Genomic DNA, 26,267 nt, shown 5'->3' on the forward strand with positions numbered 1-26,267 from the left:
AGTAGGATATGCGCCGAAATGGCTGCAATCTGCTGGTCGATGTGAATGCGTGATGTATTGTGTAAAAAAAATTCCATCTCACACGGCATAAATAGATCCCTGCGCCTTGAGTCCGAGTCTGGAGATACGCGCGCGATATAAGACTTCATATAATAATAATAATAATGTGTCTGTCTGTCTTTGTGATTCTGGATCAACATTTATTAGTGTGTGTGTGTGTGTGTGTGTGTGTGTGTGTGTGTGTGTGTTTTGTGAAAGAACGTTTTACCGAGAATTTACTTTGCAAAGTGAGTATCTACAGCTAGGTTAGGCCTACTTCGAAAAGGGCTTCTGCGTGCTGATCAGTCCTGTGAAGCAATTCATGTTGCAGTGAGGTAGCTACGTGTTTTGTCCACGTGTTTTTAACCAAAATGTCATTGTCCACCAACAAACCTTCTCCTTGGGTCTGTTAATGTTGCTGGGTCACGGGGTCCTGCGTGTCGTCAATAGCCTGTTTCTCATAATAATACTTGTGGCGAAGGTGAGTCATATAAGCATTTCAGGGGCGGATCAGTTGCTTTGTAAGGGGAGGGGGGGCACTTTGAATCGAAAGTGAATGTGATGGGCGCGAAGCGCCTGAATTTGCTAGGGGGGTCCGGGGGCATGGCCCCCCGGAAAAAATTTGCCCAAAGAAGCAAAATGGTGCCATCTGGTGCCATTTGAACTTAGAAATGGTCATAGAATCAGCATAGAAAAATCTTTTTTTTTCTTCTTTTTTTTTCTTTTTTTTTCGGGGGGGGGGGGGGGGCACGTGCCCCCTGTGCCACCCCCCCTCGTCCGCCCCTTCATTTGCGGTTCTTGTTAGATCTGTTCACTATATTGGATCTACTCAAGGCCGCGTCGCAGAGACAAAAAAATCATTTCCACAGCCGGAAGGCTCGGTTATTCTTTTTAAAGATGTTGCTAGTTCGTTGATCTAACTTTGGTGGGGAGTTGAAAAACCTAACATTGTAATGTATTTGCATGTGACATTTTCACGGCATGCCTTGATTTAGCCTTCGGCGGTGAAACAGTTGAAAAGCGTTTTAATTCAATCGCAAGGCAAAGTCAAACACATTTACATCAGTATGAGAACAGACTTCCGGATAGATCTGTTGCAGAGATCTTTCACTACACAATATATATTTTTCTGTTTTAAATAAGTTTTCTTTGCGAGCTCGTGGAAAATAAGCGATAATTTCGAATTTCGGCTTGTCGCGACGTCAAGTTTTTCACTGTGCATACTCTGATACTGAACACTGCGTAACAAACTGATTCAGCTTTTGCATGACTGCGAGAGTTGATCAGCTTTTGGTTTTTCACTTCAATCGCTTGTCAAGGTCAAGCCAAAGCACATACTGATGAGAAAAATGTTACTGAACTTACTGGTAGATGTATCTCTTGAGATCAATGAGAAGAAAGATCGAGCGACTTCCTAAAACGCCTGTGTTTAAAAGAAAACACTGTGTTCAGAATTAACCCTTTCAACAACGTAATGATATTTTTGTAAGTTGCTCTTTTAAACATATAATAACAGAAAGTTGATTGTATCGCACGCAAAATTACATGAATCTGGTTAGAATATCTTTCCTTTGCGAGTCTTTGGAACTGGGGCGATAATTTCGAGTGTTTCAGCTTGCCGCGGCGTCATGCAAATAGCTATATCACTCTGTAAATGACTAGATTCAGCCTTCGGCGGCGCAACCGTTGGATAATCGCTTCACTTCAATCGATTGGCCCGGTCAAAGTATAGCCCGTATTGATGAGAAAAGATGTTCTTCTTGTAGATTAGCCTTTTAAGATTACTGAGAGAAATGAGCAATTTCCAAAAACGCCTGTGTCAAACAAAAACACTGTGTTCAGAATCAACTATATTCACAACATGTTAATAGTAATTATGAGTCGCTCTGCGGAATACATAATTACAAAGGATTGATCTGATGGTATGCAAAATGTCATTAAACTGCATCTAATACTTTTTCCTTGCGAGATCTCAGAACATACGCGATTCGCCCTTGGACGGCGCAAAAGTTGAAATATTGCTTCACTTCAATCGGTTGGCCCGGTTAAAGTAATGCACACATTGATTAGATAAGACATTGTTCTGGTAGATTTGCTTTTTAAAATTATTGACAGAAATGAGCGATTTCCAGAAACATCTGTGTAAAAAGTAAAACACTGTGTTCAGAACCCAGCCTTTTTCAAGACGTTAATAAAATGTTGATGAGTCGTTCTTTCACATACATCATAACAAAGGGTTGATCTTATGCCACACTAAATTTCAGTATTGTACTTTAAATAGTTTTTCTTCGCGCGCTCTTGGAACTTGGGTGACGATTTCGAGTGTTTCGCTTGCCGCGACGTCAAATAGGTTTTTCCCTGTACACCGCGTCTGCGGCTAAGTCCGAAGCGGAAGATAGCGTTTTGGGGCAAGCGTTTTGGGGCAAGTTCGGGACTTGTTTTACTCATGAACCAAAAACAGCACGTTCACATACCAACAATCATTCAAAAGAACAACAACTGGAGAAACCCTTGCAAGTTGTTTGACGTTTTCAAAATATTTATTTAGCCTTTTAAATCTTCAGAGAAAAGTAAAAACAAGTCGCGTAAGGCGAAAATACAACATTTGGTCAAGTAGCTGTCGAACTCACAGAATGAAACTGAACGCAATGCCATTTTTCAGCAAGACCGTATACTCGTAGCATCGTCAGTCCACCGCTCATGGCAAAGGCAGTGAAATTGACAAGAAGGTAGTAGTTGCGCTAAGAAGGATAGCACGCTTTTCTGTACCTCTCTTTGTTTTAACTTTCTGAGCGTGTTTTTAATCCAAACATAGCATATCTATATGTTTTTGGAATCAGGAACCGACAAGGAATAAGATGAAAGTGTTTTTAAATTGATTTGGACAATTTAATTTTGATAATAATTTTTATATATTTAATTTTCAGAGCTTGTTTTTAATCCAAATATAACATATTTATATGTTTTTGGAATCAGAATATGATGGAAAATAAGATGAACGTACATTTGGATCGTTTTATAAATTTTTTTTTTTTTTTACAATTTTCAGATTTTTAATGACCAAAGTCATTAATTAATTTTTAAGCCACCAAGCTAAAATGCAATACCGAAGTCCGGGCTTCGTCGAAGATTACTTGACCAAAATTTTAACCAATTTGGTTGAAAAATGAGGGCGTGACAGTGCCGCCTCAACTTTCACAAAAAGCCGGATATGACGTCATCAAAGACATTTATCAAAAAAATGAAAACAAGAAGGGCAAAGCCCATACGACTCACATGCTTGACCTTGACCTTTACATGACCTTGACCTTCAGGGTCAAGGTCAAATAACTAAACCTAGCAATGACATCATACACTAAGAACTGCTTTACACATTTTTCCCACCAAAATACAACAAAAAGCTGTTAATTCAAGACATAGGAAGTACAATGGTGCTTATTGGCTCTTTCTACCATGAGATATGGTCACTTTTAGTGGTTCACTACCTTATTTTGGTCACATTTCATAAGGGTCAAAGTGACCTTGACCTTGATCATATGTGACCAAATGTGTCTCATGATGAAAGCATAACATGTGCCCCACATAATTTTTAAGTTTGAAACAGTTATCTTCCATAGTTCAGGGTCAAGGTCACTTCAAAATATGTATACAATCCAACTTTGAAGAGCTCCTGTGACCTTGACCTTGAAGCAAGGTAAACCAAACTGGTATCAAAAGATGGGGCTTACTTTGCCCTATATATCATATATAGGTGAGGTATTGAATCTCAAAAACTTCAGAGAAAATGTGAAAAATGTAAAAAAATAGCTGTTTTTTAGACAACATTTATGGCCCCTGCGACCTTGACCTTGAAGCAAGGTCAAGATGCTATGTATGTTTTTTGGGGCATTGTCATCATACACCATCTTGCCAAATTTGGTACTGATAGACTGAATAGTGTCTAAGAAATATCCAACGTTAAAGTTTTCCGGACGGACGGACGGACGTCCGGACGTCCGGACGGACGACTCGGGTGAGTACATAGACTCACTTTTGCTTCGCATGTGAGTCAAAAACGTATGGGGATTTCATACCCAGGAACTCTCATGTCAAATTTCATAAAGATCGGTCCAGTAGTTTAGTCTGAATCGCTCTACACACACACACAACACACGCACATACACCACGACCCTCGTCTCGATTCCCCCTCTACGTTAAAACATTTAGTCCAAACTTGACTAAATGTAAACAAGTCGCGTAAGGCGAAAATACAATATTTAGTCAAGTAGCTGTCGAACTCACAGAATGAAACTGAACGCAATGCCATTTTTCAGCAAGACCGTATACTCGTAGCATCGTCAGTCCACCGCTCATGGCAAAGGCAGTGAAATTGACAAGAAGAGCGGGGTAGTAGTTGCGCTAAAAAGGATAGCACGCTTTTCTGTACCTCTCTTTGTTTTAACTTTCTGAGCGTGTTTTTAATCCAAACATATCATATCTATATGTTTTTGGAATCAGGAACCAACAAGGAATAAGATGAAAGTGTTTTTAAATTGATTTCGACAATTTAATGTTGATGATAATTTTTATATATTTAATTTTCAGAGCTTGTTTTTAATCCAAATATAACATATGTATATGTTTTTGGAATCAGAATATGATGGAGAATAAGATGAACGTAAATTTGGATCGTTTTATACACTTTTGTTTTTTTTACAATTTTCAGATTTTTAATGACCAAAGTCATTAATTAATTTTTAAGCAACCAAGCTGAAATGCAATACCGAAGTCCGGGCTTCGTCGAAAATTACTTGACCAAAATTTTAACCAATTTGGTTGAAAAATGAGGGCGTGACAGTGCCGCCTCAACTTTCACGAAAAGCCGGATATGACGTCATCAAAGACATTTATCCAAACAAGAAGGGCAAAGCCCATACGACTCACATGCTTGACCTAAACCTAGCAATGACATCATACACTAAGAACTGCTTTACACATTTTTCCTACCAAAATACATGTGACCTTGACCCAAGGTCATCCAAGGTCATGCAACACAAAGCTGTTAATTCAAGACATAGGAAGTACAATGGTGCTTATTGGCTCTTTCTACCATGAGATATGGTCACTTTTAGTGGTTCACTACCTTATTTTGGTCACATTTCATAAGGGTCAAAGAGACCTTGACCTTGATCATATGTGACCAAATGTGTCTCATGATGAAAGCATAACATGTGCCCCACATAATTTTTAAGTTTGAAACAGTTGTCTTCCATAGTTCAGGGTCAAGGTCACTTCAAAATATGTATACAATCCAACTTTGAAGAGCCCCTGTGACCTTGACCTTGAAGCAAGGTAAACCAAACTGGTATCAAAAGATGGGGTTTACTTTGCCCTATATATCATATATAGGTGAGGTATTCAATCTCAAAAACTTCAGAGAAAATGTGAAAAATGTGAAAAATAGCTGTTTTTTAGACAACATTTATGGCCCCTGCGACCTTGACCTTGAAGCAAGGTCAAGATGCTATGTATGTTTTTTGGGGCCTTGTCATCATACACCATCTTGCCAAATTTGGTACTAATAGACTGAATAGTGTCCAAGAAATATCCAACGTTAAAGTTTTCCGGACGGCCGGACGGACGTCCGGACGTCCGGACGGACGCGGACGGACGGACGGACGGACGACTCGGGTGAGTACATAGACTCACTTTTGCTTCGCATGTGAGTCAAAAATGAAAAAAACGTATGGGGATTTTATACCCAGGAACTCTCATGTCAAATTTCATAAAGATCGGTCCAGTAGTTTAGTCTGAATCGCTCTACACACACACACAGACACACACACGCACGCACATACACCACGACCCTCGTTTCGATTCCCCCTCGATGTTAAAATATTTAGTCAAAACTTGACTAAATATAAAAATCACGGCTGTGGCCGCCATTTTGGATTTTATCTGTGGGCCTCCCTAACACTGAGAGGTGGCGCAAGGAAATGTCTCATGGTCGGGCCCCGGGCAGTTACTCCCCCGACAAGCAGGAGCAGGGTTGGTGCAGGTCCGTGTCTTCCTCTGTGTCCCTCCCCCGCATGTGACTGGACACTGCGACCAGGCTGACCACGAGCTCCAGCCGCCGTCCCTCCGCACTGCACACACAAATAAACTGACCACAACACTGACCGGTGCCAAACGCCTTGGCTTCACCCCACTGGCAATTCCTCCTCTCTCCCTTCTCACACTCACAGACACACAAGGAGACAAACTGAGCGCAACACTGAGAGGAGCCACACGGCCCATTTACCTCAAGTACACGCCATTCCTAGGGGCATGCCATGCAATTAATGGATTTTAAACACACTTCATTCCTAAAGGCTTGTGACACAGTTCAAACATCTAAAGCACACGTCATTCCTAGGGGCTTGTCTCATCTATCTATATATATACATAGGGGCTTGTCACAAAGTTCATACATCTCAAGCACACACCATTCCTAAGGGCGTGTCACACAGCTCCTGCATCTCAAGAACACGCAATTAGTAAGGGCTTCTCAAACATATCAAGCACACGTCGTTCTTAGAGACTTGGCGCACAGTTCATACATCTCAAGCACACACCATTACTGGGGCCTTGTCACACAGTTCATACACCCAAGCAAACGTAATTCTAAGGGCATTTTAACACAGCTCATACATCTCAAACACACGTCACTTATAGGGGCTTATCACACAGTTACACACCTGAAACACACGTCATACCTAGATGCTTTTTACACAGTTTATACGTCCCAAGCACACGTCATACCTTGAGGCTTGTCACACAGTTCATACACGGCCGTGCTGTGGGGAAAGGGTGGCTGCTAAACACAGCCAGCAGCTAAAGTAGCAGGAACGAAGCCTTGTCAACAGCTGTGGGGTACCTAACCACCGTGGCTCCCCCCCCCCCCCCCTCCCCCATCCCCCCTCCTGGCAGTTACTTCACGCTCCCTTCTCACACTCACAGACACACACAAGGAGACAAACTGATCACAACACTGAGAGGAGCCACGTGAGTTTCAAGCACACATCATTTTTCGGGGCTTGTCACACAGTTCATACATCTAAAGCACACGCCATTTTTCGGGGCTTGTCACACAGTTCATACATCTCAAGCACACGCCATTTTTGGGGGGCTTGTCACACAGTTTATATATCTCAAGCACACAGCAGATGTAGGAACTGTGCAACACGCCTCAAGGAATGGTGCGTAATTGAGATGTATGAACTGTGTGACAAGCCTCTAGGAATGCTGTGTGCTTGAGATGTGTGAACTGTGTCAAGCCCCTAGGAATAACGTGTTCATACATTTCAATCACACGCCATTCCCAGGGGCTTGTCAAACAGTTTATACATCTCAAACACACGCCATTCCTAGGGGTTTGTCAAACAGTTTATACATCTCAAACACACGCCATTCCTAGGGGCTTGTAAAATAGTTTATACTTCTCAAACACACGCCATTCCTAGGGGCTCCCCATTTGAATTGTAGTTTGTTACGTTACGTCATTGCACTGCCTGTTTCAACGCAGAAATGAGGTCAATACAAACAAAACAAGAGGCGAAGCCTTCAAGGCTCCCGTGAGAAATCGACAAACAGTAACACAAGCACAAGTCACTCCGTCACACGCACATGCACACGCACACACACCACACACACACTCAGAGTTAAAACTAACGCATCATATTTACTCCATGTATAATTTTTAAAAGAAGTCAAACAAATACAATGACTGTGTATTTGTTGTTGGTGTAGTTGTTCCTGAAGGAGATCTTGTGCAATCCCCCCCCTCTCTCTCTCTCTCTCTCACACACACACACACACACTCACACATACACACACACACACACACATACACACACACACACACTTTTATACTGCATCAGCATAATTATCATGGCAAAGTTTATCTACAATCATTAACTTACTCTAGAGCTTGCGTATCAAGATAATATATTCTTGGAATTGTCATACGACTAAGATTTAAAGATATGGGCGTCACGATGGTCACACTCAGACAGGTTCACATGAGGTTATTTGCCCTGGTCCTCGCACTCCGAAGTCTCTGACATTGTTCAGTGACACATTGTCCTGCTGGCAACCAGCTCCATGTGCGTGGGCATGAACGGTCACCAAGAAGACCATTATCTCTCATATACTGGCTGTGTGAAAGCTATTAAGGTCAATGACAGAAAAACCGTGTACTTCCTCACTGCAGCCCAGGGAATTTGTTTAATCCTGTCCCACTAGTCTAACTCCTCTGTCGCAAAATTGATCATTTCTTTTAACAAATACCAAATTTGGCACAGTAAGAGAGTTTTGTGTTCTGAACAAATCCTGATACAGAGCCATTGTGAAATATTATTATTTAACCCTACCCCCCCCCCCCCCCCCCCCCACCAGCCATAACGTCACATATTGGCTATGGTTCCCTCAGGTGTCTGCCTCTATGTACAGAATTAAAATCCACATTTATGCTCCAAATTGCACCACATTTTTGGTTGAGGTAGTTTGAGACATGGGGCCGGATTACATTTACCCCAGTTGCCATGGCAACACTGGCAAAGAGTGCCTTTGGCAACACCGAAGGCATTATTTTGCTCCAAATCGATCCAAATTTGATGTGTAGACAGTTTGAGGCATGGGGTGTGTTATGACTGGATGTCATGGTTGCCATGGCAACAATTCATTTGCAATGTTGGAAATGGCAACAATGACGAACACCGCGGAAGGTGCTTTTTTGGAAGGGAGGCGGTGCAGCAGACCGCATAAGAGAGAGAGAGAGAGAGAGAGAGAGAGAGAGAGAGAGAGAGAGAGAGAGAGAGAGAGAGAGAGAGAAAAAGAAAGAGAGAGAGAGAGAGAGAGAGAGAGAGAGAGAGGGGGGGTGGAGAGTCAAATGAAATAACAACAACAAAACTAAAAACAAACATCAGCAGCAACGGTTTCAACAAATAGCAAGGTTTTCTACCTTAATTCTGACACGAGGAGCAACCATTGCATATGCAGAGAGCGGTGCACTTTAGTCCAGTCTTGAAGCATTTGCAACGTTTGCTGCTGCAGCCCGTCTTGCAACCACATTTCAAGAGTTCCTGGCAGGTTTCTGAAGCCTGTGGAAGGGTTGTCCACAATGGATGCCAGTTTCCTTTCACAAACTGCCACCCCCAGTCAGATGGATCAGGAAGGGGTGGGGTTGGATTGGATGCTTGGCTCCAGATATGTGCTCCTTGGTAGACTGCACGTTTGCAATGTTGTATTAAAGCCTCCTTGGATGGTGGGATGTGGTCAATCTGACGCCCAGTCTTGGTGAAGAGATGCTTTCTGGCATTGTTCACATCCACACAATTGCTTGTTTTGTCATACAGGAGCACAACAAATCGTTCAAGAGCCACCATGTCGACTGCAGTGAGGCTGAATGGGTATGTGCAGAGACGGCAGAAAGTTTCTGTTATATCTTTGAAGTTGTGCCATGTATCCCATGCCTTCTTCTTCCCAACATTGTTGAACGAGGAAACGGTGTCGCAGCCGGTCATGCTGTGAAAGAAAGGCAGACAACGTGCTTTGTCTATCCCAACTGCCTTTGCGATGTCATGAGCAGCGATGTACCGGAAATGTTTGCCAACTCCCATGGCAATCCACACTTCCAGTCCAGGATGTTCTGTCACAGCTGCTACAGCAAGGACGACCACATCTGTGTCCACAGTACGAAGCAACACACGATTGCTAACCTGTGCTGCATGGGCAAGGTGGACCATCATCCGCGTGTCCGCTTCTTCATGACTGCATATGCCAGTCAAATCCATCGGTTGGTTGGAGAGAGCGATGGGACCTTGAGTGGTGATGATACTTTTTTCTGTCTCCACTGTCATGACGCATTGAGCAAGATAGTTGAACAGCTCTGTTTTGTTGGCATCAACACGAAGGAAACTGCTCCAGTTTTGCGGGATCGCTGTGACAGGAGTAACTCTTTTCCTTTTTCCAAATCCCCTACTTTCTCTTGTGCTGCTTTTCAAGCTATCTGGTTTGTAGATATCCCATACAACATCAAGACGAGAAACAGCTTGAAGTGAACGTGCGATAAATGGAAGGAAGACATCCTCTGAATATGATCCAAAGGTTCTTGCTGTTCCAGGTGTGAGCATGTTTACTACCACTGCTCCATCCAGGATCATGACTGGAATGTCAGGTACCATATCAGTAGTCTGCAAAAGTGGCTCGAGGCACTCCAGAAGGCTTGCTTTTGTTGTTGATCTCATTTTTCCATTACAGGCCAGTGATGGAGGAAAGGGGTGATTCTCGTACTTGAAGAAATCATCAAGCCCACCGCTGCGAGTCTGGCAAGCAATGTAGAGCCGGGAGAAGAGATAACAGTCACTTTTCAGTCTTGAAATCTGCTGCGATTGTCCTGATTTTCTCTTCCGTTTTGTTCCAGAAATCATCATCATATTGATGCGTTTGATGGGATCTGACAGCTTCTTCGTTTGATTAGAAAATCTATCATTGACAAATGCTTCATACTGTTCTTCGCCGATATTACGAAGCTTTTTCATTGCATCATGAGCAGCAGGATCGACGATGTTTTTGCTGTGGATAGTGACAAAATCTGTGCTTCTCTCCATAAAGGGATTGCCTGCTGCTTGAACCACAGTTGTCAGTTTTGACACATCACTCTTGAAGTTTTCTTGGAAAGACTTGCTTTGTTCGTGGTGATGTTCCTCTGGGTGTATCTTTTTGTCGTCAAGCGATACCTCAAACTCTTGGATGATACGTGAAATTTCAGGACCACCAACCATCCATTTCTCTCTCTTTCTCTTTCTCTCTCTCTCTCTCTATGTCTCTCTCTCTCTTCACTCTCAGTTTCAATCTTCAGTCACACCTCGCAGAGAAATGAGGGACACACTAATAATGATCATTATTGTGTACCATATCTCAAAGACAGAACAACGCAATAACCTTTTTTTGTGTAGATTCGATTGACTTTTACCTGAAATAAAATATTCATGAAGCCGGTTCTGACTGAGTTAATATATTTCTGGAAAGCTGAACAACGCAATGCGTCTGTGACTGGTGAAGAAGCAGAGCTGGAGCTTTTTGTATTGTTTGTCGTTGGTTTTATTACACACGCACTCACATACGGTCAACAAAATGTTCCTGCTTGACAAACAAATGCCTGCATACATGCGTGCACGTACGAACGTACGAACATTCATACCTGTGCAAACAATCTGCCACTTCAAGTTCAACACCCAAACCCCACACATTCCTCCAAAAGGAGTCTGAAGTATAATACTGGCATTTGTGGTATTGAACGAGGACCTCAACTTCCATTGTCTAGTGCATGTGGGTCTCATGTTGTACGTGTGAAACCACTTACTTAAAAAAGAAAAAATCTTGTAAGCTTATCAACAAAAAACGAACAATTATATTCTTAAACAAACTGGTTAGAATAACAGATTTAGGAGAATGCAATGCAAGGAACATCATTATCTAATTCGGTCGATGCTTAGATCTAGAAAAGCACCCACTTATTCCAGTATAATAGAGAGAAAAAATCCAATTGAAAAAGTTCCAGATCTAGACAAGGCAGCACTAGCAGCAATTTTAGCTAGCAAACTCGAACTTGCCCTGCATTCATGCAAGGTCGAACCACTTTCCCTGCCTAGTGGGGGTTTGGCGGGTAGAGGGCCGGTGCTGGCACACTCGGAGTGAAACGACATGTCACCTACTTAAACAACGATAAACACTTTCAAACTAAGCCTGGAACTTACCTTGCAAACTCATTTGGGCGATTTCAAGTTGCTTTGCTTCGTGCGAAGGCGGCCATTTTGAAATTTGCTTAACTGCGGTATTGATCATGCTTTGGAGTAATTATAAAAGAAACGAAGCGGTAAACATGCCAAATAAATATTTTGACGATATATGTACATTTGCTGCTAATGTTTCAAAGCAGATAAATATTTTTTCCCTTTTCTTTTATTTTTGCAAACCATTTGCTGCTGATGCTGTTGATCCGAGTTCGTCTGCTCAAGTGTTGGTTTTAAAGTATTATTTTCTTCAAACATATCGAATGTTTGCAATGGCTCTGTATCAGAAATCAATAACAACTACTTTATTATTAATTATGCCAAGTTTCATAAATGTTAAGCAATCTGATCAATTCCAGTTATTCCCGCAGTGGGGCACTGCGGTTATGAAATTAAAAGCCCCTCCTGTTTTTGGAACCGCAGGAGCTTTCTAGTTTGCTGTTAGGTAGATTTTTGGTTCCTCTTTCCTGTCATGCTCTCTTTTTCTTCATGAATTCTTTTCTTTTTTCTGCCTTCTTGCTCATTCACCTGTATTTTTTCCAAAAATCTCTTCTCTTGCCGCTTGTCTCGCGATTCATGTATAGTTTAATCTGTTAGTGTTCTGATGTAAGTCCAGCAGTAGATAGGTTAAGCCTATTTTAACATACTGGAAACTGGTAATCTTCCAGTAGGTATTAATTTAGTTTTACTAAAGCCTGCTGGGACACAAGTAATGGGTTAGTGCATTTGTAAACAGGAATCGCTTGACAAGTGGCCCCCTTCATCCCCCCCTTCCTCGTCCTGATATGGCTCTGCGTAGTCGGCTGGACGTTAAGCAACAAATAAACAAACAAACAAATTCCAGTTATGAGTTGCGACAGAGGAGTTAGACTACACTCAATTATCGGAATGTTCCTGTACACTATGTCTTTGTATCAGAGAATTGTAATGTTAATTTGTAAGGACGTCCTTTCCTGAAACAAATGAAGAGATGGATTACAACGCTGCAGTGTTCTCTGCCCTGGATTGTAGCTTGCCCGTCGTAACGAGAAGACGGAGGCCCTTCTCGTTGGAACACGACAGAAGATTGCTTCCCTCACTGTGACCGACCTCCAGCTGGATGACGCGACTGTTCCATTCTCCCCTGCTGTCAAGAGCCTTGGCGTCTTTCTCGACTCCACTCTCTCCATGCAGACACACATCTCCTTCATCATCAAGACCTGCTTTTTCCACCTACGACGCATCGCCTCCATCCGTCGCTACCTCACCCACGACGCCTGTGTCAAGCTGGTTGTCTCCCTCATCTTCAGTCGTCTGGACTACTGCAACTCCCTTCTGGCCGGCCTCCCCGCCTCATCCATTCATGGCCTACAACGAGTCCAGAACGCCGCTGCCAGGCTGACGTTGAGGAAGACGAAGCGAGACCACATCACCCCCCTACTTCGCTCCTTGCACTGGCTCCCTGTCAACACCCGAATCTCCTACAAACTGTCCACTCTGGTCTACAAGTGTCTCAACGACTCTGCTCCCGAGTACCTTCAATCTTCCCTGGACCTGTACACCCATCCCTCCGACCGTCCCCTTCGTTCTGCTGCTGACCCTCTCCGCCTCCGCATCCCTCGCTCGAAACTCGCATCTGCTGGTCAGCGTGCATTCCCCTCCGCGGGCCCGTCCGTCTGGAACTCCCTGCCGCTTGAGCTTCGTCAGAGCCCCTCTCTTGACGCGTTCAAGAGTAGGTTGAAGACTCAGTTCTTCCCGTAGCTGGCTGCGACTTTCATGCTCGACGTGATGTGTTGTGCCCCAAAAGACATTCTTGTGCTGTGCTCTGTGAGAGGTGTTTTCTTTGTGCTTAATATTATTTTGTTTGGACCTAGCTATTGATGTGTACATCGTTGTTAAACAGTTGTTTGTTCTATGTTTACCAGGGTTTGCTAGTGTGTGATAGGGTGCGTGTCCGTCTGAAGATTTTAGTTTCTTTGTTAGTCCTATGTTGACAACTCTTTGACAAGCGCTTAGAACTGTACCCACGGAATACGCGCTATATAAGCTTCATTTTGATTGATTGATTGATGGTAAATCAGCAGTAGATAATTATGCGGGTGCTGTGTTCATTTGGAAATCTACCATCAACGTATCTGTCTTTTGCACTGCAGATACTAAGCAATAGGTACCTGCCATGTGGTCACTTTTTCCACTGCTGTCCTCAGTCATATACTTTTCATCAAGACTTGTCACCATGCCGAGTGGATTTAAATTCAGAAGTCGTCATGTGGCTGAGGCATTGTCACAAAGATGTGAGTAGCATATTTGTGAGGTACACGTCGTGTTTTTAACCTCCCTAAATGTTGTACAGGCGATGCGTAGCTGACCGGACTGGCGTTATTCACGTGTTTTGTGTGTTTCACGCAAAACTGGCTTTAGCTTGAGATGAGCTGTGTTTGAGATTTTCAACCGGGAAGGTTGTCGGCGCGTGTCAGACTTGTTCTGGGAACAAGTACTCTTTCAAGAGACGGGTCTCTTAAGGTAAATGATTTACTATGTTGTATATTATTGACGTTGGAATACATAGCTGGAGCGTAAAGGTTAGTGTATATAAAGTGCACCAAATCTTAGTGTGAAGCGTTGAGAGAATTCTTGATGTAATTGTATTAGGGTTTTTCATGGGGAATTTCTTGAACATAATTGCTACGCATTTATGTTATGCTTAAGACGGTCATGCTTTGTATGGGGAGTGTTATTCATAGATTAAGTATTAGTTTGGATATTGAATGTGGACGGAATGTGAACGTGGAATGAACGAGAATGTATGAGTGGTACATGAACGTTTGGAAGAAGAGATAGTTTTAAAGAATGTTGTATTAAGACTTGGTTAAATTCTTTAGGAGTTTCCATGAGGGATTTCCATGGCGTGTAAGGGAGGGTCCTTACACGGGAGAAGCGCGGGACGATGATGGCGAGCAAGGGACCACATCGGTGCAGATGACTAGACGAGTGGAGTCTTCATCGATACCGGTCGTAGCTGACGACGGTTGTTTCCGCTAAGGGCGGAAGGGTTTCTCGGGGAGAAACATGAAAGGTGTGTGTTGGCATCTTCAGTGAAAGGTGTGTGTTGGCATCTTCAGTGAAAGGTGTGTGTGGGCATCTTCAGTGAAAGGTGTGTGTTGGTATCTTCAGTGAAAGGTGTGTGTTGGCATCTGTGTGTGTTGGCATCTGAATTCATTATTCTACGAGGATTCAGCGAGACAAGGAAGTGAACTGGCGACATGCAGTGAGCCGTGATTCGAACTCGTGAGTGTCTGTCGGTACCTTCCTGTGTGCGTTAATCTATATTTGAGAAAGTATTGTTATAATATGTATTTACATACATTGAGTGAAAGCTGGAAGATTGTGCGAACTGTGTGTCGAAAAGTTGTTTCGTACTGATGTATTTAAAGTGAAGAAGTATGTTGTTTTTTTGGTTGAGGAAATAATGAGCCTGCATCCTCCCAAATTCTGTTTTTGAAGTGTTTGGTGTGAAAAGGGTAGAGACAGTGCAATAGGGCAGAACACGTACATTTAATTCACATGCAAACCACTTCGTGACAGGCATATCTGACATAGCGTCGATCGTGTTGTAGCTTATCCTCCTTTCTGAAACAAAAGGCAAAATACGATTAGTTGTGATGACTACAACCTACACAAATAAAAACAGTGTTTTGATACTGAATAGTCGGGTTATACAAGCTACTTTACCTATGCAGCATGCATGGGAATCCTACATTATGCGTAACATGTCAACTGACTGCAGCAGCCTGGTTCTTAAAACAATTCTGACGGTCAACACAGTCAACACACTATTCACAGTCCATTTTGAGGAGCAACTGAGGTACTCTCCAGTGGTGGATTTAGGAGGGGGCGGGGAAGGGGGCCCGGACCCCCCCTATAGGGAAAGAGAGAGAGATTCAGGGGGGGGGGGGTCATGCACCCGACCCACCCTTGCATTTTCGGGCGCTTTGCACCCTCAATTCAGGCGCTTCGCGCCTTCAAGTTCGTGAAACGTTTGGGTGTGCCCCCCTTTCCTGGATCCACCCTTGCTATCTGATGGTCTTGGTTGAATGGACATTAACGAATCGTGATAAGCTTACTGCGTAAACAGCAAATAGTATAATCAAAGAGAAAAGTCTGGAATGAAACGCGATACAGATCTAGGTAGATCTAGCATTCACAAATTGTCTGTAGAAAGGCACCACATTTTACAGACAGAACCATGACAGAGCATGTTTTGAAACTGAGGCAAAATCTTAATAATTTTGACTTTGAGAACAGATTCCTCCCGTTTCCTTATATCTGCATGTTCAAGTAAATGGTAGACAGTTTTATACGGGCATAGTAAACTTGAGACTCTACTGCAAGTTTTGAAATTCACATAAATCGAACCAAGAACAAAGACATCCAAACATTACAGGCAGTTTAGATCAACTAATTTCACTGGAGGTGACTGCCTAGCACTGTTTTTCATATCCGTGTCTGCTGAAATAGAAAGAAATTAAACAAAACGAATGATCAGTAAGCTTAATTATGTGACACGCTTTATGAGTGGGAGACACTAGATCTGTTTGTACTTACATTGTTACTGGGGACACGACTGCCAGATCGACACTGCGCTTTTGACAGCTGATCTTCCCTGCGCAGACACTGGAAACACGCTGTGCAGATCAAACTGTTGGAAATCTCCTTTGGCTTTGGTATCTTCTTTATCTATTTTTCTTGAGCTAAGAAATCGAATAATGTGAAATCGTCTTCCCCGAATCGGCGAATGCAGAGGTGAGAACTGGAAAGTGAGTCTAAACCACAATCCTTTACCCGACCTGACCTGGTCTTGACCCCTGACCTGGTCTACATACCACACACAACACAAACCAGTCACCTGCTTTTACCCGCCCAAAACCCCCCACCACCCGTTTTCTGTGGATACACTCTTTAACTACACACATGCCGACAAAATGTTGACCATTGCTTCAATACTTTGAAGATGTTGCTTGAAAAATAACCAGGTGAAATGAGCATTTCGGTGTTTAGTCAAATGTTAAAGTTTCTACCACAGACATACACACGCACGCACGCACGCACGCACAGACAGACAAAGTTACGATCGCATAGGCTACACTTACGTGAGCAAAAAAACTGCACGTTTACGTAAAAAGCCGAACTGCAATTTACCAAGGGAAATGAAAATAAGGGGCGAATGTTGACTGCCAGTGAAAAGCAGACAGAAGCTACGAGACAATAAGTAGATCTAAATAGACCAGTTTACGCTGCGAGACAATAAGTAGATCTAAATAGACCAGTTTACGCTGCGAGACAATGAGTAGATCTAAATAGACCAGTTTACGCTGCGAGACAATGAGTAGATCTAAATAGACCAGTTTACGCTGAGCAACGTATCAAAACGCTCGATATCAAAAATTGCCAGGCCAAACAGAATTTCCATGATGCATTAAATGACGTCAAAGCCTTTCACGTCATTTTCTTACGCGATCTTTATCCATAGACTTGGAAACTACGGAATTTCTACCCGGCCAAAGCGGCTTTGGATGGCGTTTGCTCAAAAAATGGGGGCGCCCATGTCACCCACCGTATTTTAGTTAGTATGTTGCCAATTTTTGGTGAACTTCCATTTCCAACTGTAGCCCCTGATCGGGAACAACGAATCCTTCTTTATCATGTATTATCGGCATGAACATTTCTCAATGCAGGAGTGGATTTTTACGTGTATTTTGATTCAAATGTGATGTCGCCACAGCGTCTGTCCGTCTCTCTCTCTCTCTCTCTCTCTCTCTCTCTCTCTCTCTCTCTCTCTCTCTCTCTCTCTCTTTCACATTCTCTCTCTCTCTCTTTCTCTCTCTCTCTCTTTCTCTCTCCAGACACATACACAAACACACAGACACACAAACAGACACAGGTGGACACACACAGGTGGACACACACACACACACACACACACACACACACACACACATACATACACCACACACACACACCAAACCATCACCCTCATCTCGATTTCTAGTCTGCTTGCAACGAGTCTAAACTTGGCACAATGTCAAGCAATCAAAATGCCACTTACTGCAGACGGGGCAGTCAGGTGGCTGGATTGCGCAGGGTTTAGTTCGTCTGCTAGTCCCCTGGCAGAACCAATCACCACGGCAGACGGGCTTTGGACTATTGCAATCACGTGATGATACCAGCATCACAGGTGTGGCCGGTGTACGGTTGCAGGACAATGGGCAATTCGACCACTCGAACCAGTGGCCCCAACCTCCCCGCACTGCACACACACACACACACACACACACACACACACACACACACACACACAAACACACACACACACACACACACACACACACACACACACTCCAGCTGACATTTTCATGCTTTTACTCTGAAAGTTGTCGAAAACAAATTCACATTTTGGCCATGTCTGCTGATTATCAATATACCTACAATTGTGTGAAATGTATTGACTTTTGCTCCCAAAAGAACTGAGAAAATACCAACGTAAAGTATTTACGAACATGACCCCACCGTCACACCATTATTTGACTAGGGTCAACCAAACTAGGGTCATGTTGGCAGAGTGTCACACCCTTGAAGTTTTCAAAGTTTCAAAGCAGTAGCTTCAAAAACGTCAGAGATAATGTTTAGTTATTATAAATCAATTATGACCCCATGTGACCCCAAAATTTGACGAAGGTCAACCTTACCCGGAACATTTCGTTAGATCATCAAACCCTTAAAGGTGGTCGTCTACATTTTGACTTTTTTCCAATAATCTTATGGTTAGATTTCGCTAAAAAGTTATTTCAGATGATGAATGAACCATGGGGCAAAAAGTTACAGAATTTTTTTTATATGTAAACAAAGTTTTTATTTTTTGGGAGCGTGACTCACGCTTCCAATGTTTACTTTTCTGTTTTCTGAGACCATGTGCTTTACCTAAAAATATCGACCAATCAAATTATTAGCGGCGCATGCGCAAAGAGTCATTTACGGTCCAAAGATGTCTGCCATCTTGCGCCAGTTACGTAAAAAGCAAAATTGTGATCGATCAGGGCAGCATAGGTCTGAATGTGTACATTTGGGGGACCAGAAACAACCCTGAGATGCAGCGAAGTTGGAATTAGGCGCCAAATTCAACCGGCAAGTGGCAAAAATACTATGATGCTCATTGAAAGTTACGTCGGGGGTGTGTTCAAAGTACTTTTGGCAAAATCGCAAGCAGGACAAAGCCCTGTGAGTTTTTCCTGTGGAAGACTGAGCATGCTGAAACGGAATGTAAGTATACTTTTTGACATTACACCCAACCTTTACTTTGATCTTCCATTAACTTTACTTGTATATATTTGAATTCAATTCAAACCCAGTTATTACGTTTCACAGTTCTGAAACAAAGCTTGTACGTGTACATTACCATTTCACTGTAGGCTGAAAGGGCGCGTCCGAACATTTCATACTCAAAGGCGGTTTGAAATGGTAAACCGGGCTTACTTTTAGATCTGGTTTTTACATTATGTATTCCTCCACACGTTTTCCTTTTCTCAGCTAGTGTCGTGTCGTGGTGTGTGTCGTGGGAAAGGGAGGGGGGGGAGGGGAGTTGCATTTTCAGTGGCCGATTCTACTTCGGACAGATCAAGCTCATCCAGATGAATAGAACTAAAATGTCACATTTGTTTTAGAATCTATAGATCTGTTCTTAGTTTTTACGGTATGGCTTCAGCTACATTCCGTCTGCGTGTGCCTTACACGAACGACTGTTGGAAAAAAAAAGATTCTCTTCAGAGATTCATATGATACTATTCAGATTTTAACCACCACGTTTTTACATTGTGTGATTAAATGATAAGGTGACGTGCATCTTCACGCAGTCGCGCGCGCGTGTGTGTGTAAGGGGGGGGGGGGGGGATATGTCTGTCTGTGCCCTGTGACTTCAACATAAAGTGTGTGTATTCAACAGTAACGTTGCACATTGCAGATCTGTGCGCCAGGAATGTGGACAAGAAAGCCGCAGTTTGAGCAAAGATCCAACGGTAAGCTATTTTATTCGAAAGCTGTTTTATTCGAAGACAGCGAGTCCGTTTGTAAGCAAGCTTTTATGATGTTCCTGCATACAACCTTCATCGATGCTACAGGGATACGTGTTTTAAGTTTTTAACATTGAAACTGTGTGTGTGTGTACGTGTACGTGTGTGTGTGTGGGTGAGAGAGAGAGAGAGAGAGAGAGAGAGAGAGAGAGAGAGAGAGAGAGAGACTGTGTGTGTGTGTGTGTGTGTGTGTGTGTACCCATGTTTCCACAGGTTTGGTTGCCTAAATCACCATAAGGCAACCATCCACACGTGGATGGCAACCTAAACTCTGGATGGCAACCTAATTGTGTGGATGGTCGCTTCATTTAACACCGTTAAATTGACTTTTTTGACGGAAAGAATGTCATAACAATGTTCAAAATGACATTCTTTCCGTCCTCTATAGGCGACGAAATAGGTCAAATTTTGTGCATTTTTTAGTGCAAAATTCTTCGATGCCGGAGCGAGTACTGCACCCAGTGCTGTTGTAGTGCAAGTGCACTAGAAAGGCACTACACCCAGTGCCGCCTCTTAGGTAACCATCCACACTTTAGGTGTGTGTGTTCGCTCTGAAAAAACGAGAACACGCAAAAATAAACATCGTATTTGGTCAAGGTATCAGAAATATTTAGTATATGCAGCTAGCTGCATATTTTGCTGATGGTGAAGGGTAACATTTTGTTTTTCTCATAGCCTTTATTCATCAAGCTGACAGTGACAACATAATTAGGCAACACAGACAAATTAAATAGCATATCCACAATTACTATAACAACAAATGCAAGCGGACCAATAGTTGCAACAAACTTCAGGCTAAATAACATCAAAAAGAAAGGACCAGGGGAAAAAGAGAGATCACACGTATCTAAGAAAACAACGGTAACCATTTGTATGTCCGAATGTATCATTAAAACCACGATATCCACATCTTGCCTGTTCTTAGTGTCATGCAATCATGAGTAGCAAGTGGTGTAAAAATTGAGAGACACAGAAAGGCACAGTCGTTCCCATGAAAACTTTTGGCTCACCATCTCAGATTTAGACAAGATTGTACATGAACAAAGACTTAGATTCGACAACCTGGCTGCTTCATGCGCAAAGTGATAATTTATTTTGATGTGTTATCATCACAGATTCCTGCTTGTGTTCGTTCACAAATCAGTCAATAAAAAACAATCACAAACTGCACCCAGGCTGATTAGTTGATGTGTTTAGCGATGGTCTTTTCAGGCCTGGTCTGTTCTGAGACTGTAAATCGAATAGTTTACTCAGGAAGGACTGAACCTTTCACATCAATATTCAACAAAAACCAACAAAACGTTTGAATAACACATACGAGAAGAGGGGAAAAATGAATTTGTGTGCTTTTGTTATGAGGGGAGGGAACCATCTAATCCGAGCAAAATTACCTCCCTTGATTTTTCTTACGTGATACATGTGCAAAGTGAATAAAAAGTGCATCAGTCACAAACAAATACAACTATTTAGCAGGATCAATTAGTACACTTGATGCATATATGAATGTTGATCTATTCAGAATAATAAATAATGTCCCGGCTGATTCTCCCTTCTAAATTATCATTGATATCCCGTCGCGATATAACCTTCGTGGTTGAAAACGACGTTAAACACCAAATAAAGAAAGATCATTGATATTTGTGTTCCCTATGCACAGCGTTTGTTTTTTGGTTGTTGTTGTTTTGGTTCATGTAACGTTTCAGGCGTATTCTCAATACATTTAGAGAACTGTTATGGAAGCCTGAAGATCAAAGACAAAAATGTAATTACCGTAAAATGTAAAAAAGAAAACGTTTTTTCCAATAGCTCCTGCCATTCTGATTGTGGACTTAAGAAGACAAATATACCTGCAGCCCGATTACTTGAAATGTGGCATCGGTATTAAGTGTGTGTGTGTGTTTTTTTTTATGCAGCTGCAGAAGTGAAGGAGCAATGGTTAAGAGTGAGGGGGTAGGTATGCAATATACAAGTGGGTAGATTTGTGAACCATCTGTGTGCCCGCTAGGTGGAAGACGTCCATGGCATCCATATAAGAATACATCGCTGCTCTGCCGATTCAGGATGAAGTCATATTCAAGCCATTGTCCTGCAAGAAAAAAACACGTCATTTTTAGTCCATATATGCATTTCCGTGACTAAGCTTTGGTTTAATCATCGGCCTGATAATGATGACCTAGAAGCAATAGATTTGTTAAAAAAAACAATTGAAAAAAAAGTAAATTAATTCTTTCATTCTTGTATTTATCAATGTATTTATTCTTTTCTTCTTTTTTTTTCTTGGGTGGTGGTGGAGGTTGGGAGGGGTGTGTGTGCATGTGTGTTGTAATTATTTGTTTTCAAACCCTTCGGACAGATACTGATGCGCCGGAGACATAGCAGAATTTTTCGGGAATGCATAATCTTGCGATCAGATGTGTAAGATGGTGATTGTTCTACACTACTCGTCATAAAAAAAACTTTACAGATGCGTTTGAGGGCAGATCTTTATGATGAGGCCGTTTATCGTAAAACCAATTATATGACTGGAAAGGCCTTTTATGCCCCTAACTTATTCAGAAAACAGATTGAGTTTACATGACGTATTGTCGATACAGTGAAACCTACAACACACACACACACCCAAATCAAATTCGCAAAATGAAGGTTCCCGCGTTAAAATTGACAACAAATCAGAACTGCTAAAACAAAACATGTTTAGCATGTTCTTAGACAAAACAATCAAATTTGCATTCAAATCAGTAAGTTTTGTTCACATATCTTGTCTAACATGGACGCTATGGCATGCTGAGCGGTGTAGGTGTCAATCCTCTCAGCAGGCATAAAAGGCAGTTTTTGAAGACGTTTTAGCGGGTAATGAGACAAAAAATGGTACATTTGAGTAACTCGCTAACGCATTGCCTTCAAACTTTCGGAAAGTTGTGCTAACACATGTTGTAAAGTACTTTCGGAATTTCAAGTAATTTGAGACATTAGGTCTGCTGTTATTTGTCATGTCAGAAACAGTTCTTAAATTGACGATAGGTTTTTGCTGAATCATTGAACAAATTTTATTTGTTGAAATCTTCAAGAACAATGACAGATGCGCCACATACTCAAATTTCATGTACATATTTTATCAGACATGGGTGGTATGAGGATTTCAACGCGAAAGTAGTTTTTTAAAGTTGACTCATTCAGAGCGCTGAGCGCAAATGTCGGCCTACGCATAGCAAAGCTCACTGCCGACACGCTTAACTGATCAATGGCTCTTGAAAAAGCATTTTCCAAAAATGTGTGTGTGCGTTTAAACAAGTGCGCTTTGAACAGCCATTGGTGAAACTGTATTAAATTTAAGGGTAAATTGAAGCTTTCATTTTTCTAAATGCATGCTAATTCTAATTTTTTTTCTGTTCAATCGGACAGGGTAGATCCTTATTTTTAAAACTCTTTCTGGGATGTCGTATAACAGCAGAACTAATACCTCACATGACTTGAGATTTCGTGTGTACTTTACGCCATGTGTTAACACAAATCTCCGAAAGTTTGAAGGCAATGCGTTTGCGAGTTACTCAAATGTACCATTCTTTGTCTTATTACCCGCTAAAATGGCTTCAAAAACTGCCTTTTATGCCTGCTGAGAGTATTGACACCTACACCGCTCAGCCTGCCATAGCGTCCATGTGAACAACACATACTGATTTGGATGCAGATTTGATTGTGTGAGCAAGAGTGACCCTGTTTGTTGTTTTATTATCTCAAATTGAAGAACAACTCATTTTTTGCCCACACAAATTGATTTGGTTCAGCTGTTGTGCCTAGCAGTGTTGTTTTTCCATTTTGAAGAAGACTGGGTGACAGGGTGACCCCCCTAAAATGCAACCCTCAAAAATGCTAATAACTTCTACATCTGTTGACCGAATCACATTATATTTGGGGGACATAAACTTCAGCTACCGTGACACTTTCACAAAGGGGCAATTTTGTAGATCAAATGGTCAGACTTTTGTGCTATTTCAAAAAAAGTTGCCAAGATGTGGAAGGGTCATGGATAGGCTGAAGTTTATGTCCCCCAAATATAAAGTGATTCGGTCAACAGATGTAGAAGTTATTAGCATTTTTGAGGGTTGCATTTTTTTTAGGTCACCCTGTAGTTGCCAAAAAATCAGCCTGACTGGGCCATTTCTACTGAATTTCCAGGATGTTGTTATAACATTTAAAGATTAATAACTGAAACAGGACACATTTCTAAAGATTTCATATAACGATTATCCGCCCTATCCGGACACGCCCATCACTTTTCAGGTTGTTGTTTTTTCATCATAATTTAAATGCATAATTACAGCACATCATAGTCGAGTCATGTATAACGTATGGCGATTAACAGCAGTGTGCTAACATTTTTGAAACTGTTTCAGATTTTTAAGTACTATTTTTGTAATTACAGGTCTTTGACGGGTGGTTATCAACCTCCCTTCCCCTATCTTGGTAGTGGTGACAAACACACCTGGAAGGACATGTGGCTGCACTTGAAGTAGGCTCCTCTGGGAAGGATCCTCTGTTAAGGTTGCAGGCCATGCCCAAAACCGGGGATGGGAGCCGCTCAGCAATGGACAGGACCAGCTCCCCCGCGGTCATCTCGTTAATCATGTTCTGACCAACACAGTTAAAAGTCCTATTGTCATGAAATAATGTAATGCATTCAAATTTGTATCCATTTTATCTGTTTTAATAGATGTAGTATTATGAAACAAGTGGCATGTAGATATAATTATAAGCCATGCGCACTTGAACGGCATTCATGAAACTTTGTGGAATTATCATCCCATATCTCAGGCCAATGTACACCAAATTTGAAGTAAGTTGTAGAAGTAATTCATGAGTTATCAGCATTTTTTTTTTTTGGGGGGGGGGGGGTTACTTTGTACATGTTTGTGTGTGTGCTTTATGCATTCAGATGTATACATATGTAAGAGTGTATGCATTAAATAAGTTGGTATATAATTAAAATTCTTTTGTTAATAAATTGTGTCTCGACTGATTGATGGGATTGTCGATTTTGTAAGTATCATTTTAAACAGCAAACGGAAGTATAGTGTGTCACCACTCTCTCTCTCTCTCTCTCTCTCTCTCTCTCTCTCTCTCTCTCTCTCTCTCTCTCTCTCTCTCTCTCTCTCTCTCTCTCTCTTTCTCTCATATGCACACACACAAACACACACACACACACAGTGACACACACACACACACACACACACACACACGCATTTACAATATACAGCCCATACTTGAATAACTGAGATTAACATAAGCACTCAAGTAATAACAGAGAGAAGAAATCTTCAAACCATTACATTTGTAACTACACAAACTCACTGTAAGACTAAGAGACTGGATCTTTCTTCCCGATAACTCTTGGCGGCAGCTTCTTGAGTAGCTGTCCGCATGCGGACTCTCTGTGTCCCCGATTGCGCTGACAAACAATGTAACACTGCCGCACCTGCTGGCCCTGCCCTGCCTCTTCTGACCGGTGGAGACGATGCTTAGCTCAGAGTTGAGACATGAGATCGTACTGTGTTCGACCTGAGTATCGAAATGGACAGCTTTTACAGAAAAAAAAGAAACAACAAAACAAAAGTGTTAAAAGACACAGTCTAAGAAATGGACAAACGGTTATACTTGACGGACATGAATCATAAGTGAATAAAATACGTGGCTTATACCTACCATGCAATACAGTACAGTATTAGTTTATTTATGCCATAAGGGGCAAATGTATAATGAGTTACACGTTTGGCATTTTTAAGAACTATAACTGCATACATGAATCGTCTAAAACATGATCAGGTATAAGAAAACAAACACGTACAGATACTCCGATTCACACAATCACTCGTACTACTACGTGAATGTCACACACACGCGCGCACGCACGTACGTACACACACACATGCACACACACAGACGCACACACACACACATCCACAGACATACGCACGCACATTTTACACATACAAACAAACACGCACATTTTACACACATACGGCACACACATAGACATAAGAAATACAAAAATAACAAGAGGCGAAGCCATCAAGGCTCACGTAAGAAATCGACAAACAGTAACACACACACACACACACACACACACACACACACACACACACACACACACACACAGAGAAAGAAAGAGCATAGGTGACACTGTGCAAGAAAGCGAGACACTAGATCTAGATCTGTCTGTCTGCATGTAGCCTACTTACAAGGACACGACTGCCAACTAGTCTCGGCGCGCTCAAAATAATAATGACCGAGACTGTCAGTACTTCCTTCGCGTGAC

At 42.1% G+C, this 26,267-nt stretch overlaps 2 long non-coding RNA genes across 2 annotated transcripts; one reads left to right on the top strand and one right to left on the bottom strand.

Annotated features, from left to right (window-relative positions):
* Positions 1 to 2,557: 2,557 nt before the first annotated feature.
* LOC138957935 (uncharacterized) lies at positions 2,558 to 18,087 on the bottom strand. Its single transcript, XR_011453234.1, has 2 exons — positions 17,938 to 18,087; positions 2,558 to 6,164 (listed from the first exon to the last, which is right to left on the bottom strand). It is a non-coding gene; the product is annotated as an uncharacterized lncRNA (long non-coding RNA).
* Positions 18,088 to 18,590: 503 nt separating this feature from the next.
* Positions 18,591 to 24,971, top strand: LOC138957932 (uncharacterized). The gene is made up of 3 exons (XR_011453231.1): positions 18,591 to 19,148; positions 19,846 to 19,900; positions 24,378 to 24,971. It is a non-coding gene; the product is annotated as an uncharacterized lncRNA (long non-coding RNA).
* The last annotated feature ends 1,296 nt before the right edge of the window (positions 24,972 to 26,267 follow it).

Source organism: Littorina saxatilis, unplaced genomic scaffold, assembly GCF_037325665.1.
Source record: "Littorina saxatilis isolate snail1 unplaced genomic scaffold, US_GU_Lsax_2.0 scaffold_419, whole genome shotgun sequence".
NCBI lineage: Eukaryota > Metazoa > Mollusca > Gastropoda > Littorinimorpha > Littorinidae > Littorina > Littorina saxatilis.